We start from the raw sequence: 19320 nt of genomic DNA, 5'->3' as shown, positions 1-19320 counted from the left end.
CCTGAATACCAATGCCTATCCAAACAACGGATCCATGACCCTCTTTCCCCGCCGGGGTCTCGGAGGCCTGTGTAAGTTTTATCTTGCAGGTGCCCAGACCGCGGAGGGGGTGGTTGGTTCATGCCACTCCTGCGCCTGGAGACCGGAGCTGTGACACTACCCATCAGTTGTTACATCCTCATTGTGTATTATGTACTGAAAATGCTACCCATCCTGCTGAACCATTGTTGAACTGTGCTACCTTGGTTGTTCTATCATTCTGCTTGGACATGTGCTTGGACATTTTCAGCGACTTCAAGTCATCTACTGGAGACACTTCCAGGGTTTTTTGGTGGCTACAGGATTTTTACCTGATTTGGGGGTTTGGCTCCTTGGAGTTCTCTGCGATTTGGTATTTTTACCAGTCAAGGTGGCCTCTGAGGGGGCTGAACCCTATTTACACGCACGGTAGAACATGGAAACCATGGGGTAGGGGGATCCTGAAGCCAGGTAGACTAGAAGGAAGAAGGCTACAGACCCCAGACACAGTTCTTCAGAAGGTCATGGTGATGTGTAAATGAGGGAGAGCCTTTTGTTGTTGGACAGTAAGGTTGGGCTACAGTGTTTGGCCACTCTCTGACATTGTCATTGTGGGGTCCTATGTACATGATGTGTTCTGCTGGTCAATGGCTGTTCCTGTGTTGTGTTTACTTTGCAGGTGTCAGGGGATTGTCGTGGTTTGACATGCTGGGGTGTACACATGGGCAATGTTCACATGTGAGGTGTACAGGACACTGAGGGTCACTTGATTTCACATGAATATATTGAGTGCATGTCCTTACTGACACACACACTTACACAATGCTCCACCACACATACAAGCACCCTTCCATGCCCACACGTGCACACAGATTGCCTTCCCTGGCACGCTGTGTCCCTGCAGCGCATGATCAATTACCATTTGGGGATTGTGTGCATGCGTCAATAGGTTATTTTTGTTGCTTGTCCTTTTTATGTGATGCTCAAGGTGTATCTCCAAAACAATGGCTGCACACTGTGCTGTGTGCTGCGCAGAGTGTTGCAGGAGACACACACAGCACACGGGTTAGGGATTAGCGGATTTGGCTTTGCCAATGTGCATGAGAAAAGGCATTCAGTCTTTTGTTGATGCTACCACTGGTGACAAGCATTTGTGTATGACTTGGTATGTGTGGGAGGATGTTGGTCAGTCATTTCATCTGATTCCATGTCAGGCGTGATTGTCTTGGGCCCCTTTCTATTTATCCCATGTCACTTTGTATGTAATTGGACATGTGTTAGGCTTTTGTTGTTGCATGCCATGTCATGGTGTGGCAGACAAGGGTGATGTGGGTTGGGAGGGTTTGGGTGACATACCAGTGATTGTCATGGCCTCTTCCGCAAGGGGTGGTGAGATACACAGCTTGCATGTGTTCCTTTTGGTCACACAGGATTGGTTATGTTTAAGTAGGTAGGGATGCACACAATGTAGCACTTCCGTGGCAACATTCTCACGGTGGTAAGGGTGTGACAGTTGACTGTCTCTTTATCATCATCGATTGTCACGTGGTATGTTCCAGGTCTGTGTGCACTCCGCAGGGGTGGGAGTTTAGGTGAAAAATGTGGCCACAAGCTGGGTCAGGGCTGCCTCGCCACGTGCCCTTTCCCCTCCCATGGGCAGTGCCTGGGCATGTGGTTGGGGATGTGGGGGCACCACCATGTCCACCTGTACATCCCGCCATGTTGCAACATTGTGCAGGACACATGTTGACTCAATGATCCTGCTCACTACTGGGGGTGCATATAGTAGGTGTATGCCAGAGCGGTCAAGGGAGCGGAAGCGTGACGCTCCACTATGCCCCTGGTTGCAATATGGGCAGCATTGTATCTTACCTGGGATGGTGTGGTGAATTCCGGATTGGCGTCATCATGTGGTTGCTCAGAGGGTAGGCACTGTCCCCTGGGGAGGTGATAATGGTTGTGATTAGTTGGGCTTGTGTATTTGTATGTGTGTGACATGCATGCATGTGCACAGGCATTTGTACTCATCTAGGAGCCATGTGCCGCCATGCTTCCCAGCTTCCAGGGCCCGGCTCAGGGCAGACATTCTGTATATGAAACTGTCATGGGTAGAGCCAGGGTAGTTTGCATAGACATAGGTGATAATTCCCTTGGCATCGCATACAACCTGCACGTTGATGAAATGCCAGTGCTTGCGGTTTCAATAGATGTGCTCAGTGGCCCTGGGTGGACGTAGGGCCACATGGGTGCAATCTATGGCACAGAGCACTTTGGGGAAGTGTGCCACCCTGTAAAAGTCCTGGACCACAGCCTGCCTTTCTGCGGGTGTTCTGGGCAAGTATATGTGTCTGTGGACTGAGGGGCGCGCAGTCATGATTGCCAACACCTGGTGTAGGCAGCGTGACTGCGTGGCCTGTGAGACGCCCCCAACTATGGCAGTTGTCCACTGAAATGACCCAGTGGCCAAACAAAAAAATGCAGGACATTGAGCACCTTCTCCAAGGGGCTCAATGCTTGGGAGCATAGGGTGGGTGATGTAAGGTCCTCTACCCACTCCCTGACCAGGTATAGGATGATACGAGGTGGAAACTTATACCTGCTGGTCGTCAGGCATCACGAAAAGGCTGGTCTGGGCCAAAGAAATGCAGGGCCTGGCTATTCTCCTCCTCCTGCCATGTCCCGTGATCAGTGCTGCGACAAATGGGGCATTCATCGTAGCTGTATATATGTGTTTGTTGTTTGCGAGCAATTTTATACTGTGCGCGGGGACGCTTCCGCCTGCCTTCGTGTTGCGGACGTGTTGACGCCTGTGCGCATCTTTTGCCGTGCGCGGGTTTCCCATATTCGATTTCATGAATACGTGTTGATCACGTGCGTGTGGGCGTTCTGTGTATTTCCCTGCCGTACTTCCCCAGTTACGCCTTCTCTTTCCACGTGTTGTTTCCCATTCCGCTTGTTCCCCCCCTGTTCCGCCCCCTTTTTGGTGTGTGCGCTAGCATTGTGCGCTTTCATTGTGCGCGTTGCGCACAGTGTTCATGATGTTGCAATGACGTGCGGGCCCGTGTGCGCCATGCACGGATTTGGCGCACATCCTGGGGTAAACACACGCAGGGCCTTCCATGAATCGCACGCGTGCACTTGCTTTTTCATGCTTGCGCCACCTTGCGCCACGATTTACGGCACACATTTGTTCCATGAATCGGCCCCTGGGTGTATGAGTTGTGTCTTTGAGATATGCTGGTATTTTGGGAACTAAATCTTTGATTGCTGAATCTATGTACTCGAATAGTCTCTCGGTGGCCCAATCTTGCCCACTCATGATTGGTCTGACTGGAGGTAGGTGATCATAAGTTTTGTGTACCTTTGGCAGAAAATAGATTGTGGGAATAAGAGGTTTGGATCTGATAAGAAAGAATTTTTCATTGTCTGTTATTAGAGGAGTGTAGAGCGCGGAGGAGGAGAATAACTGAAGTATTTGATTCTATAAAGGTGGGTTGGGGTAACCCACCATTTCTACCTGTACCGCAGCCAACACTCACCTCTGTCACACAGACTTCTTTCTAACTAACACTTTGAGCTTGTAATGAGGGAAGAATTCCAGCGCACCGAAAACTAGGTACCCCACCAACGCCATAGTTTATCATTCATCCTAGGGTGGTGCTCATGGGCCTTTCAGTAGTCTTCATCAACGTGTTGAATGAGGATGGATGGACCCCAAGCTCTGCAATGGCACATTAGAAGGTCCAAAGCATAGCTGTGTTTTGCAGAACTTCCACTGCAGCTTTTATATCTCTTTTCGTGAATTATGCTCCTCCACCAAGAAATACATCCAGCTGTCAGATGTTGTTTTCATGCCACACAATTCTTTGTGGGGGGAGGATGTTGTGAGAACCCAGATGACCTCATTAATACTACTGCTGTGGTCAGACATGGTGGACAATGTCTGAGCTGGGAGGAAAATGCAATAACATCGAAAAAGACATGAGAAAAAGGACTATGCCACTAAAAATAAATATTTTTTAACAGGAAAATGACTAAGTAAATAATGCATTGACTATTAGGTTTTTTCATTCCACCTTGGATTTTTTTCCCAGTGACCCAATGATTATTATATCTGAAGGCAACAACAGTGTACTATGCACAAATGTGGTATCGAACATAGTGCGTATGATGTACTACTTATTAGGGTCAACAAAATTAAACATATGTCTATAACTGTAACTCATTGTATTTCATAAAGTATGTTCTATACTAATTATATTTTCTTCTTTTTTTACAGGCAGAAAAGATCAGGACAGTGACACATTGCCCATTCATGTAGTAACCTGGACCAACCCTTAGCTTCAAAGTGAGGAAGGGGCGGGTCCCTTCAGGCCATGTTAACTAATTAATGCACAAAAGTTACAAAACCACTTAGAGCAACATGACCAGATGGGGCCAGCCCCATCCTCGTTTGAAGCTAAGTGGGTCTAGTCTCGGTCCCAGTTTTGGCACAGATTGAAGACAGTCCACAGTCTGGATGCTGTGTGTTTTCTTAGTTTTAAATATCTCATAAAACACACTAAGAAAACCCAAGGCATCCACATATTTTTTTTTAACCGTGCTACTGTCAGTCCTTGTAAGTATTGCAATCTAGATGTCAAGCTGCCATGAGGCCCAAATTAAACGAACATCTATCTTTGGCTATCAGCTGCTTATACATGGAGAACTGCAAATCCAATTTGCAAGGCAAACTAGAATACACTTTTTTGTTACATATATATTTATTTCTGGGCAGCTATTAGCATTTGTACTTTAGCATGCTCTTTTGTATTTGTATCAATGTTTCCATTTGGGATTGATAATTCAATTGGTTTTTTTATGCATTTGCAATTTATTCCTGGGAAGCTGTTAGCATTTGTACTTTAGCATGCTCAGTTGAATGTGAGTAATTTCATTGATGTATGCACTTGCTTCTTAGGATTTTGGTATTCAATTTCAGTGAGTGAGGATGTCAGTCACTTTGACTATACTGAGTATTTACTGCCAAATCATATTATAATTGAATGCACTGTTGAACTGATTGTCTATTATCATCAAAACACTTAATGATGACTGACACTTTCATATGACTCCGGTAGTTTGGTTCCCACACCGTTGTCAGTTGCCCATTCCAACATGTCTGCCTTCATTGTATGCATTATAGGACTAGAAATGCTTATTGCCAAAAGTAAAGAGGGACTTCTTGGTTTAAAACAGCCATTTTGGCCATATGAACCCTGTGTGAACAATCACTCTGGTAGTGCGAAATGCATCATATTTCTGTGCCTCTGAACACTGCTAATGGTCAAACCTTTTTGATTCAATAAAGCTCTGTGTCATTTCTCCAGGGTTCCATTTGATTTTTTGTCTGCTCTAAGACTCTGGAGTGCGGTCCTGCTGCTCTGCTGCATTTTTCCTCTGGTTTGTGTATTTACATGATGTGTACCATGTTGGACAAGCTCCGTCTTTTTATCTGATTCTGGTGTTGTGCGCGGGTTGTCCCATTTATGTTCTTGTGGGCTACCTTGCAGCCACCCGTGGTGCACTCATGTGCTGATAGGAATGAGACTGTTTGCGCCTGTGGGATTAGGTGGCCCGTCATGCTAACACATGTTAAGGCTGCAGTGTGTGTTGGAGGACACAGGTTGCAGTGATCCTGGTAATTGTTAAAAGCTACTCGTTCTTCCCGTTTTGTAAGCATGTGGTATTGTTGTTTTGTCTTTTTCCTCACTGGTTTACATCATCATACTGTCTCTGCCATTATGCCATTGTAGCATTTTATTGTTAGCAAGGCCTTTGAGCATTTCTTCCTTTAAAACCAATTTTGGGAGCATTTTCACATGTAGGGTAGTAGAGAAGCAGACTGCTTGCTACTTGCACAACGTCTTTTTAATTAACAGCAAATTGTCTCAACTGGGCATGTGCTCAATACTGTAAGTCTACAGATGCATTCATCAGTAAGGAGTTGGCATTGGCTAGAGAACTGGATCAACATCTAAAAAAGATTTCTAAATGGGGGAGGAACACTCACTTCAGAACTATGTTGACATTGGGCGGATCCCTAAAGGTTTGCGCATAATGATTACTTCATCATTTGAGGATCAAGACCATGTAATGTTGGAGGAATAGGGTCAAGCTAGCAATGAATGTTCTGCATTCTTTTTCACCATTTTTGTAAAGTTTGCTAAGACAGATCGTGCATCAGCTTTGAAATGTATAGAGGGAGTTGAAAATCAGTTGAAGGAAATACCTCCCACTGGAGATGGTGACAAACTTAGATCAAAGATCGATGCTCATTTGATGACCTATGAGGAATAAATAAAGCAGCGCAAACATAGAAAATAAATGTATTTGAGACAAAAATGACTAAGACACTGGTAGGGTTTACACGTTCACCAAATGCTTTGATATTCTCCACAATGCATCAAGGCCTCAATTGGGACCGGGAGAATCTAATGCAACAGTGGTCACACCTTCAGAATCAGATGTCTCAAATTCTGAGAGTGATGAACTGATTGTCAAGATGGATTTTTTAGACGAGATGCGTCTCCTGCGTCAGGATGGCCAATCTCAAAAGAGAGTCCGGTGTCGCAATGTACTAGCAGTAAGAAAACCCACAGAGGTCAATGCTAGCAATGACTCAAGTGCAGACCCTCAGAGCAGATTAACTTGCTTTGGGGCTCGAGGCAGGAAATAAAATCCAATGTCAATATGCAAGTAATCAATCTTTCATCTCATCAATTGACTGAGTCTCAGACTAATCTTTTGGATTTGTGTCTTACTTTTTTCCCAAGTTCGACTTTTGATTCTGTCCAAACACGTCTTGGCTATGATCAGTTTTATTGTAAATTAAAATTGAAAATGGAATTAGGAATTAGGAATTATTAGAACTGACCACATATCACAATATATGAGAGAGGCACACTGGTTGCCTATACAAGCCAGTATACTGCGCAAAACTCTCACCATCACACATAAATGTGTTACCTCTAATGCCCCTATCTATCTCAATCGATGCCTCACAGGCAAAACAGCAGCAAGAACTCTCAGATCTAATGCCAATACTCACCTACTCATCCCCCGATTCAAGAACTCCAGAACAGGTAGGTCCAGCTTCCCAGTAGCTAGCCCCCAGAATCTGGAACTCACTCCCATCCAATTTATGTGATGAGCCATCCCACCCACAATTCAAGAAATTACTCAAAACCTAACTGTCCAATAAATGCTAACTATACGTTATACATTGTATGTAACTTCCGCCTGTCCCCAGGCCCATAGACCTGAATAATTGTATTATTATGTCAAATGTTTTACATCATCTATGTATTGATCCAGTTTATCATGTACATTGTACCCTGGAATCCATCATTTGAAACTACTCATGTAATTAACTCTAAGTTTCTCACCTATAAGCTTGTAGGTTTTCTTGTAACCAATAAGTCTGAAAGTACTCTTGTAACCTACGCCATGACACTCAAGGGTTTGGATGTACAATGAAATGCAATAAATAATTAATAAATACATTGGTTTTTTTCATCAAGTGCAAGGGACGGCCATGGGTAGTTATGTTGCCCCCCTTATGCCAAACTAACAGTGGATGTTGGGAAGCAACCATTTTATCAGAAATCATATCTGAATTTTTCAATGACCAGATGTTACGCTCACCTGGCTCCCACAGAGGCGTCGATCTGGACTGGACTGCTGCGGTCTCCACCAATGTGACATGTAGGGCCGAGATGACGGACTGGACTGGCCCACCTAGCTTCGTTCACTTGGCCCGTAGGAATATTCTTCTGCAACTGGAGAAAGGGAATTAACCACCCATGGAGTTGAGCGTAAATCCCCCCACCCCGCTGTTCTCCCCACTGATCACCTTGGATGTTCCCTCTTATAGTCTCACCTGATGATTTGAAAAGATGAGCTCTCCATCCTGCATTGAGCGCAGGGGTGCGTAGATAACCAGTTGCTTCACTGGCTCGAAGGAATTTGTGAGTTCCAGGACAATATTGACTCCGATATTCCCGGCAAGACGCCGTAAGTATGTAGTTCATAAGAGTTCAAATACCTGACTTTCACTCTTGTCCGATTCCTTGCAGGTTGTAGCTTGACCCTACTAAAGAGTTCCTCGTGGCAACAGGTAATGTTCTGGTAAGGATTGGTATTATCGAACACAGTTCGATAAAATAATGTCCATATGTAACCTGTTGCGTTCTCCCTTATTCAGGCGCTGAGAGAAAGTATGAAGTCTCGGGGAATAATGCCTCCGGCGGTAAAATTAGGTAAGTCTTTTGTGGTGAGGAGGGTTCCCCTTGTTAGTCCCTTGTTTCACCTTGCTGTCCTTTTGTTTCCCCTTAGCGGCCGGGGTCCAGCTAGGATGCAGTGGAAGCTGCGCCGACCCGTGAAGAGAATAGTACCCCCGGTGGTAAAATCAGGTAAGTCTATGGGGGGTATTCCTCTGTGTATTCCCTTGGCTCACCTTGCTGTTCTTGTCTTCTCCTTAGGTGCTGGTGTGCGACGGTAACATGCAGGAGGATGCGAGGAATGTGAAGATGCTGCGAAGGCCGGTGAGTTCAGTGCGGCGCTGCAGCAGGCGAGGCGACGCGCATAAAATAACTTCTTTCTTCCAGCTCGAAAGCGTGATGGATCGGGAATTCAGGTAAGGATCAAAGGTATTGCTCTTGTTCTAACCTTTTCTCCTTCTTTCTCCCTTTTTCTAGGACTCCAAACTTGAGGCGGGCGTGGCAGAAGACTGGATGCAGACTTGCAGGCACGGTGAGCGTTACGCTGCTGGATGCAGAATAACGCGAAGCGTGTGCTGCTCTTCGGGCTTGGTTTAAATAGCCCCCAAAGTAGTCCGAGGTAAGTATTCCTCCCCAGCCCCACCCGAGTAAAAAAATAGTCCCTAGGTAAAATAGTCCCTTCCAAGCCTCGTTTGGCTTGGAGCTCTTGCAGCATGGTCTGCATCAGGTAAGTTTGCAGCATGGTCTGCATCAGGTAAGTTTTAACTATGAGCCTGGCGCCTAAGGCGCCAGGACTGACTCTCCATATGAGCCTGGCGCCCTAGGTGCCAGGACTGCACCCAAATAACCCCTAGCGGGGGTTATTGAGTTTGCTTGGGGTAACTTGATGCCTGCTTCCGGGGTTGCTGGACTTGGTCTGGGTCCCCGGGGGTAGGCATCTTGATACCAGATTGTTGTTTGTCGGCGTTACATTGAGGACGTCTTTGTCTTATGGAAAGGGTCTGAGTCGAGTTATGTTGATTTTGTCAAAAGGGTCAACTTTAACAGTGTCAATTTGGCTTTTACTGAAAGTCATAGTACTTCTTAAATTGTCTATCTTGATATCAAAGTCACTTTGGACAAAGGTGGGTTACACACTTCTGTTTATAAAAGCCCACCAGTTCTAATCTTCCTTTGCATGCCAGCAGCAGTTACCCCACAAGTTGTATGAGGGATATTCCTTATGATGAATTTGTGCGTTATCACAAAAATTCTTCAGATCATGTTCAATTTGACAAATGTTGTTCAGAAGCTTCTCACAAATTTTTTTTATCCCATGGCTATTCTAAGGGTGTCATAGAGAATGCTTATGTTAAGGCTAGACAACTTCATAGGGATCAACTTCTCAGCACAAATAGATCTTCTATTGAGAAGAACAATGATGACCCATGTTTTATTGTGACATTTGGCACTTCTTCACAGGCCATCAGGAAGTTCATTCAGAGGCCTTGGCATGTGCTCACGATGGACAATGATTTACTGTCAGTGCTCTCTCCATGATCCACTTTAACTTTTAGACGGGCCTCTTCACTAAGGGATGAATCAGTTTTGAGTTTTCTCCAGCCTATTCCAAGAGCATCCACACAGACCTCTTGGCTATCCACATCACCAGTTGGGTTTATGAAATGTCACAAATGTAAGTTGTGTGTTCATGCCACTCCATGCAAAGCATTTGAACATCATATTACTGCCTTACCTCAGACTATCCAACAATGGATAACATGTGATACCACCTTTATTGTATATGTACTTTGTTGTCCTTGCAATAAATGGTATGTGGGAGCATCACATGTAGTTAAAGGAATGGTTCGGTAAAAAATGTTTATTGTCCCTACGGGTCGGCCATGTGTTTTTAAGCCTAAGTCGCTCGATTTTAGAAAGATTTCCTATGGACCTTACCTGAGTTTTCGTCCATTAAACGCACGCGAAAACAGGCATCAGGGCGCTGCCATTTTGTGATAATCCTATCACTTGCCCCATCGCCCTGGCTGAGCTGCTTTTGCGGCACTAAATCATATCCACCGCCCCTGAGGCTGTCATCAGCAGACGCGTACCGCCCATTTCACAATGCCAAAGCACGTCTCGTGTCAACATTCACTGCGCTTCAGCTAATGACGTGTCGCCATGGAAATGGCAGGATGCCTCTTTCCTCAATAAGTATAAACAGACCGTTTCACAACACACAGCAGCAGATTTTCGATTCCATTCCTCTCTCTGTGTTACTTTGAGTATTCTGTGACTCGTTTCTGTGCTCTGGTCAGCTACCTACGTTGCTTGTAGCCCGTGTGAACAGATACCAGTACCACCGTTATAAAATATTTTGGTTTGTTTAACACACAATGGCTACAATAATGCCCTACATGTACGAGCCCGAGTATGCCGAGGAGGAACTACTGGAAAGGGAAACTCGCAAAAACGATGGGACTTCGGCCGGCAGTTGGGAGGACGATTCAACAGCTGGACCTAGTCGCATGGACGGTGTTTCCACCTGGTGCACATGCAATCGGTGCAGGCTAATGCCAACCGAGGACGAGAACTGCTGCTGCTGTGAAAACTCGGGATGCGTGGCCTACATTTCGGAAAGGCGAGCCATGACCGCAATGCATCACCGAGCTGCCAGACTTCAGGGCAGCCTGCCTCACACGGTCCGTGTTGAGGATAATGATGGTGCTTATGCACGAACTTCGCGCCACTTTCGTCCTCGTAATCCGAGTAACGAGTAAGTATACTCTGCTTGTCATGCCACTCCTATTTCATGGTCTTCTACTATATCCAAAATTACATATACATATCATCGCAACGCATGTCGTTCAATAGTGTGCAGTGTCTAGATAGCATTTGTCCGAGCAGAATGCCATTAGTTACAAGAATTGTCATTGACAACAAACGTTTATTAAACTTAACTTGGTCATTTAAAAACAGTTTGTTTCATTCCTTTTCACAGGTGGTACAGGCTGGTGGCCTATCGTTCCTTTACATGGTGGCTTCACGGGAGGCTTGGACACCGCGTTCGAAGAGTAATACCCGCCTGTGCCGTTCGTGCCATAAGAGAAACTTTTCCAAGTGACAGCGGTCAGTACAGGGGATTTTCTCTCTCTGTGCTGCAACCTGACCTGTACAATGTGTAAAGTCTTGTATTTTTGTGTCATCAAAATAAGATACAAAATAAAACACCACATATATTTTAACAACCGTTGTTTTGATTTTTTAAATGAATCAAGTGTGTCTCCATTCAAGGATGGACGTCAGACATCTGTGCTCCGAATGGGTGTAGGTCAGGTCGCTGTGAAGCAGGGTGGTCACTATCTAAGCTAACATAATATATTCTCAATAATGCATGCTCTAAATAACACTTGTTCAAAGTCTTTCAGTCGGTTATGTCTCTATAAAAGTCACACATATATCTATACTATCAATCAACATTGGATTATACAGGCCTTAGGTTAAGGGTCTTGACCACTATAATACACTGTTTGAAGTGTGGGTCTGTGCTCAAAAGAATCTCCGGTATGTGGCATTTGTTACTGATAGGCAACAATATACTGCAGTAGGGGTCTAATGTTAGTTGGGGATCTGCTAGATGGGCATCATGGCGTGGTCAGTGGTCTGGCACATGAAGAGAATTCCTTGCAGGGACACAGGGTCAGAATGGCAGTAAGTTTCCACTGGCGAGGGTGCGTGGGCAAGGACACGTTTGTAGAGATGAACGAGCTATGTGCTTAGTTCAGGCTGGTTCACATGCAGGACAGTGATCTCATAGGAAGAGTGATGTGTTACATTTATTAGCTGTTGCAAATACCTCTGGAGTTTTCCAGTCAGAGTGGGAATGAGGGTGGGGGCCCTGTGCCCTGCGCAGTGAGGCCTGGTCACCAAGATGGAGTGGAAAGGGGGTACAAAAATGGATGCCCCGTTTCCTGCTCAGTGGTCCCATCTACGCAAATGTCAACCAAAGTTAACGTCACATAAGGGCAAGGGGCGAACCCACTACTGGAGGAACTTGGTCCGAGTTTCTACTGAGAAGTAAAGGATGAGAGGGGCCTGATGGCCCCTCGCTCCCACACACTTGCCTGCACGCCCACCGGCCCATCAATCCCACCCCCTCTATCAAAGGTGGTTCACACCCGGGGATGAGCACTGGCATGGGGGCTGTCACGGGCGCAAACGGCCAAGGAGCCAAACAGCATGTACACTTCAAAAGGTATCCAACGCCGAGGGGCCATCGCTCACATGGCCTCCTCAGACCCCGTATCTCCAGGCAGGCCTCCCCTGAGGCAGGCCGCCCCCCTGCAATCCACATAAGTGTGTCTCCATTCAGCAGTCTCCCTGTGCCTTCTCTGCACGCCCCAGGCCCATCCATCCCACCCCCCCTCTATCAAAGGCGGTTCGCACCCGGGGATGTGCGCTGGCATGGGGGCTGTCACGGGCGCAAACGGCCAAGGAGCCAAACAGCATGTACACTTCAAAAGGTATCCAACGCCGAGGGGCCATCGCTCACATGGCCTCCTCAGACCCCGTGTCTCCAGGCAGGCCTCCCCTGAGGCAGGCCGCCCCCCTGCAAACCACATAATACCACGACATACACACGTCATTCATTCCCAAACACACCCCTGTTTCTAATACTTTATAAACCACTTGATATGTCTCATGAGAACATCTTTGTGCTTTGCAAGTCAACTCCTGAACCTTCTACCTGAGAAGCACTGAGATCTATGCTAATCTGCTCGTCGTCGTGCTATCTGTGACCGCTTCGAGAAAACTCGTCAGTGTGCTACCTGTGGCCATCTACCTGTTCTCCTGCAACATACTGCTCGGCCTGCTGAATCCAACTGTTTGGTGGTCAAGGTAAGGCCATGTATCCTAGTCATATTTCGGTCATTTTTACATTTCTATCTATTTGCGATTACAGTACCCAATAGTGCAATGGTCATTGGTCTCATTGCTATTGACTTGAGTTTCAATTGTTATGCTATCAATATATCTATTTATTTTCATCTTTGTCAATTGTCATCGAATTGCATCCTTTGGGGGTCTAGTCTATAATGTAAGCATGTTTCCTTCTCGTGCAAGACAGAACATCCAAGGGACAAGTCACATGTTCAGAGTTTAGTCACATCATTTAAAAAATGTCTGTAATTTATGCAAATACTAAGCCGCACATGATGAACTGGTATAGTTCCGGCGACCAAAACAAACCTTGCATTGAACATGGTATGGTTCATTTACTTTTTTTATGACATTTTTATTCATCAAGGTGTTATAATAATCTTGATATTTACTTTTCAGAATTTTCAACAATGCCTGCCTGTTCGATTAGCGGTTGCCCTTCGAAGACCCATGCTAAATCTGAAGGCACTACAATGCATGTATTCCCTAAAACTGTTGATCAAATAAGAGAATGGGTCAGACATTGCGGATATCCACCGGAAGAGATTGAAAGTAGAGTCCAGCAAGTCTTTGAGGACAAGAGGGGTGATCAATACCGCATCTGCAGCCGGCACTTTTCCTCGAACATGTACGCCACATCTTGGGTAACAAAGAAGAATAAACGGTGAACGACACGAAAATTGCTCGCAAACGCTATTCCAACTCTATTCGTCCACATTCCGCCACTGGTGAGTCAAGTGTTCGGATTTAGCTTTAGACGTTGCGGTAGTGTGTAGGTAGCCAAATGGATTAATTGATATTTTAGGTGTTGTATCCCTTGTAATACTTTCGATATTGATATGAGTGTATAGCTTTTTGAATAATGACATTTATCAATAAATAATTTTTTGATTTTATGACCCCCAAAGGAAATCTATTTATGGGCACAGGGAACTGTGCTATTTTGCGCATTTTCAATAGCATTATTCTCAAGTATTCTGTCAGTTTACATGGCAATTTTTTAATATTTGCATTTCATTATCAAACAATAATTTACCTTTACAACTGCTTGACTATCCACTGAATCTGAAGCAAGAACATTTTACATCCGTGACGTGCCCGCAGTTATCAACCACTTCTAGCGCGTATCAGGTAATCATACTTGGCTATTCCGCTACAGACTTGTTTTATGCATGTCAAGTAATAGTTTTTATGTATCGTGTGATTATTTTACCAATTGTTTAGTTAGTGCTTTCCAATTGATATACACCTTAGTTGTCGTCCCCTGGTGTTTGTTTTCAGTTATAATTAGTGTTATCCATACTAATGCAAGTACTGTCTTTCACGGAGATGCTGAAGCGTCCACCACATTGACAACAGCCCTAGATGTTCTTCAGCAGCACGAGGTATGGATACTGACAGCTCCATCAACCGTGATCATCAGGACTCGAACACTTGTCGTTTGATTGTTCTACACCATGTTTCATTCGTGGTTAGCCATTGATATGTACCTGTGCTGTCGACCCCAAGTGTGTGTTGTGTTTTCAATATTGTAATCCTTACTAATGCAAATACTATGTTTCAGGCAGTTGTTGAAGCGTCAACCCACGCACTTGATGCGGAGCCTGACATTCAAGTAATTCCAGGGGAAGTGGAAGCGGGACCATGCGGATACGAATCGGCGCAACAGCTTTCCGAAGTGCGCACCACATTTACAACATCCATAGATATTCTTCAGCAGCACGAGGTATGGATACTGACAGCTCCATCGAGCGTGATCATATAACGTGATTCCATTTGCTATACTTTCTTCCCTATTAACGCAAGTACTGTGTTTCAGGGAGACGATGGAGCTTCCACTACAATCACAAGATCCCATTTAGATGATGCAGATGTAAAGAAATTGGAGAAATAAGTCGATTAAATCTGATCATATTTAAATATTCCTTGATTCTTTTAGACAATGCATCATTTGTGGTTATCTCTTGATATGTACCTGTGCCGTCGACCCCAAGTGTGTTTTATGTTTACAATATTGAAAACCATACTAACGGAAGTACTGTGTTTCAGGGAGTTGCTGATGCCTCCTCTCCAATAGAATCATTCATGGCAGTCCATGCAGAGCCAGAGGTATGGATACTGACAGTTCCATGGAACTAGGTCATCAGAGCTCAAATACTTGTCTTTTGATTGTTCCACACAATGTTTAATTCGTGTTGAGCTATTGAGATTTACCTGTGTGTTTGTCCTCACGTGTGTTTTATGTTATCAATATTGTGATACATAGTAATGAAAGTACTATGTTTCAGGGAGTCGATGACTTTAGAATTTCTTTTTGCTGGGGACTGTTTTATGTTTTTTCCAGTCAATTGTACTATACTTTATCTTGTGTTTAAACTGAACATCCCTTTTCCAATCTGTCCTGTAGTTATCCGTGGGTCTACGAACTATACATACACAGACAGTGAAGTGAATGAGAGATGTTGCTTGCCAGACCATTTACACTATGGAGGAACTATTAATTCAGACGCCGCGTGTTGAGACTATAGATGCTCATACCCAATGGCCAGAACATGAAATGAATGTGTCCGGAGAATCCAGTAAAGTTGTAAGGGACCATTGCTACAGTGCGACTGCCCCACCACAAGAAGATGATACTGAATGTATTGAGGATAGCTCGGAAGTAGTCGCAGATCAATTCAGACAATCTACACCCGCCAAAAAATTGCCACCAAAAAAGCTGTCGACAATGTTGTGTTCTCCCATCAATGTTGAATTAACAGATGTTGAAATGACATAGAATGAACCAGCAGCATTCACCGACGCATCAGAGCCCGATATCGGCGATATTTCTTTCAGTTGTGGTGAAATGTCCTCAACGATGCAGTCCGAAACAAGTGTGACACCGGATGACAGTCTAATGAAAGAGGGCAAATACATAGTATTCAACAGTTATTTGATGGATATTATAAGTATGCTGAAATGTGGGCATTCTGTCAGAGGGAAAGTATGTCAGAGGCCATTGATTCATGTGACTCGTCAAAAACAAGGCAGTAACGTCAAAATACATGCCGCCTGTAGATTAAATCATGCGTTCTCATGGTCTGCACAACCAATGCTGGGGAAGCTGCCAGCAGGCAATCTACTGTGTGCAGCTGCATCACTTTTTGGTGGGTCCAGTTTTAGAAAGTTAGAGTCTTTCTTTCAGTTTGTGGGACTTCATTTCATTTCTAAAACGCAGTACTACAAATACCAACATGATTATCTGTTTCCGGCCATTAGTGATGCTTGGAAAATTGAACAATTGTCTCTAGCAAGTACATTCGAAGGGAAACCATTCAGGCTAGCCGGTGATGGACAGTGCAACAGCCCTGGATTTTCTGCCAAGTACTGCACCTACTACTTTCAGGACATGGATAGTAAGAAAATTGTGAGTTCGGTGGTCGTGCAGGTAACACAATGTACATCCTCAGTGGCCATGGAGAAACTAGGATTTATAAAATCAGTGGAATATCTACAATCGAGGGGGAATGCAAATTGACCTCATAGCCACGGACAGGCATGTTTCAATTGCCAAGACAATGAGAGAGCAGTTCCCACATATTAAACATCAATTTGATGCATGGCATCTTGCTAAATCAATCAATGAGAAAATCTCGGCTGCAGGGAAAAAAAAAAGGTTTGGAAAGTATTTCACAGTGGTCCCAGTCTATCAGCAACCATCTTTGGTGGAGCTCCAAAACTTGTGAAGAGTCAGTGGAAATACTACTTGAAAAATGGCGGTCACTGATGCACCACTGTACCAACGTTCACCTCTGGTCAGAAAACCTACATTTCCACCAATGTGAAAATGGCCCTTTGTCCCCAGAGAAGGCAAGGAAGAAGAAGTGGTTGATTCCATCTTCACCGACACACAAAGCCATTGAGAAGATTGTTTTCGATAAAACTCTATCAAGAGATTTGAGGGGACTGACAGAATTCTGTCACAGGAGGTTTGGAGGTGTTCCACAATATGTGCCTAAAGTACGGCCAAAGCGCTTGCATTTCAGCATACAGGGCATGAAACATAGGACTCTACTTGCGGTCTTGGCCCATAACGAGAATCTCTGCCGTGAACAATCTAGGACTACGGGTAATGTAAGGATGCCTTGCTACACTAAGGTGTTTTCTAAAAGAAGTAAGCAATGGGTCATCAAACCAGTCTATGAGGAAATGGGGTTCGACTTCGAGAAGCACAGATATGGAATTTTGAACGTTTCTGTGCAGAGCACTGATGCATTGCCACCAAACATTGCCAATGTGCCATGTCCACCCAAAGCAGAGCTGGTTGTGAAGTACAAATCCTGGTTTAAATAATTGCAATATGATTGTCTTTTTGTAAATAAATGTTATTGTACAGTGTACATACAAAGTATGCTAACCCTAACCCCTCCCTTCACCATCCTGGGTGGCAAACAACCTGGGTGTCATGTTTGACTTCTCTCTCTATTCACCTCATATCGCTGACCTTGTCAATATGTGTATGTATATATTTGCATATTGCAAATAATAAAACAAACAATAAATCTCACTTTCAACTCAACTCCTCGGGTACGTTATACTTTCCCTGACCTTCCCCCAAAAAGTCAATGGGCCTCATTACACGGTAGGCAGTAAGTGTTTACCGGTACCGGTATTTTACCGGTAAATCCTTACCGCTTTACTACGAGGTCCCTTTGCGGGTTGGAGAATTTAACACCTGCTTTTTGCAGGCATTAAAAACCAACCCGCAAAGGGACCAGGGAGCTAATTACGGTACCGCAATTTGCGGTGCCGTAATTAGCACCTTCCCCATTCCCATTATGCCCTATGGGGCAAAAATGGGAATGAGGAAGGGCAATGGGGGAAGGGGGAATTACCACCCCACCAACCTTGGAATTTTACCGGCATGGACCAAGGTGATGTCCGTGTAATGAGGCCCAATGTCTCCATAGTTATGGTTCTCTAGGGCTGCAAAGCTCGCGGACAACGAGGACAAAATTGGGGGCCTCAGAACACGCCAAGCGAGCCGGTGCAGATGGGAAAGAAGCCAGTTCACATTTGCACATTGAGGCCTAGTACATAGATGGATTTGAAAATTCAAGTTCTCACAGATGGCTTTACTACGGGATGTTGCAAAGTAAGAATGTATGCTCGTTTAGAGTGAAGGTCAGCGGCTTAGATTTTCAGCTGGCGGCCTGAAGAGGCCCACAACTAACACTGGCAGTATAAGGTTCTATTGTTTTTTGACCTTGAGAGTCAGGGACATGCCGAAAGGACTTCATTTGAAGGAGGGGTATAATAACGTAAAAGACGATAAGGCAGAAAATTTTGAAACTAGACCGAGTTTCATGTTAGTTCAGTATACGAAAAATCGTTGTCAAGAGCACAGTGGGATTTACAGACAGATTACGCAGAGACACAATAGAAATTGCAAATATAATGTAAGCAACTCTTTAGACGCTTTTATACCGGAATGAAGAATTAATGAATGGATGAATGAATGAATGAATGAATAAATGAATGAATGAATGAATGAATGAAGAGCAAGTAAAACGTTTGTGGGATCGTCTTTGTACCGGGCACATGGGCATGCAGGTCCACATTCCACACGCATGTAGACAAACAGTCGTTTCTCATTGTGTGTTAACCTCGGTTTATTTCGTTAGTTTTCGCATTGATTTTAGAGCCGAACATACTCCATTGCACTATCCTTGAAAGCAAATAGTTTCAGATCGGCCGTAATAAATAAAATGAATAATATTAATAAAGATCGGCTGGCGAGACTAATTATAATTTTTATGTTTTCAAAACAGGTATATCCTACCCTACTGCTACTGCCACCAATTTCAGACCCCGGCAGATGGTTTCTTCAACCGCCAGCTGCAGCTTATCGTAAACAACTGCACCAGTTTGACGATCTTATGGGATGATCGCCAAGGGCCCACATGCCCTTACGCTGTACTAGCGGCTAGAAGCAACATATCAACATTTACGCTGGCCTAGTGCCTAGTTGATGGAACAGCCTTGCGGTTCACCGTGCGACCAAAGTGCTTCTTTTAACGAAAACCAACACCCTGTGTACCATAAAGTAACAGCGTGTGACTCATGATAAAACGGA

The sequence above is a fragment of the Ambystoma mexicanum genome, chromosome 6p (genome assembly GCF_040938575.1).
Source record: "Ambystoma mexicanum isolate Mex_15411 chromosome 6p, UKY_AmexF1_1, whole genome shotgun sequence".
NCBI lineage: Eukaryota > Metazoa > Chordata > Amphibia > Caudata > Ambystomatidae > Ambystoma > Ambystoma mexicanum.
This window is presented reverse-complemented; position numbering follows the sequence as displayed.